This window comes from Brassica oleracea, chromosome C8 (genome assembly GCF_000695525.1).
Source record: "Brassica oleracea var. oleracea cultivar TO1000 chromosome C8, BOL, whole genome shotgun sequence".
NCBI classification, from domain to species: domain Eukaryota; kingdom Viridiplantae; phylum Streptophyta; class Magnoliopsida; order Brassicales; family Brassicaceae; genus Brassica; species Brassica oleracea.
In genome coordinates, this window is record NC_027755.1 from 32873830 (window position 1) to 32874220 (window position 391).

Consider the following 391-nt stretch of genomic DNA (forward strand, 5'->3'; position numbering starts at 1 on the left):
TGTCCATAGTCTAGACGTGATCGTCTACTCTTAACTCTTTACTATGGTCGGATAAACCAAGTAGTCATGGACAATGTACTAAACATGGATATCATGAACCTATGTCTTGATCTGGCCGATCCATGTCTGGATCATAGACCTTGTCTATACATGTCCACTACTTGTCTCATGAGTGTTCAAGATCAATGATCATTGATGTGAGTTTATAATCTCTTATTATAGCTCTGCGGCCGAAAACACTCTCATGTATCTCACATGTGGACATCGATATTTCTTACTTTAGGCAGTACCATATCTATCTCGGACATTGTAGTCCTTTATCCATCTCTTGATGGTGTCTCATGACCTCTATTGCTGTGGATTATATCACACACTGAAATATATATTATTA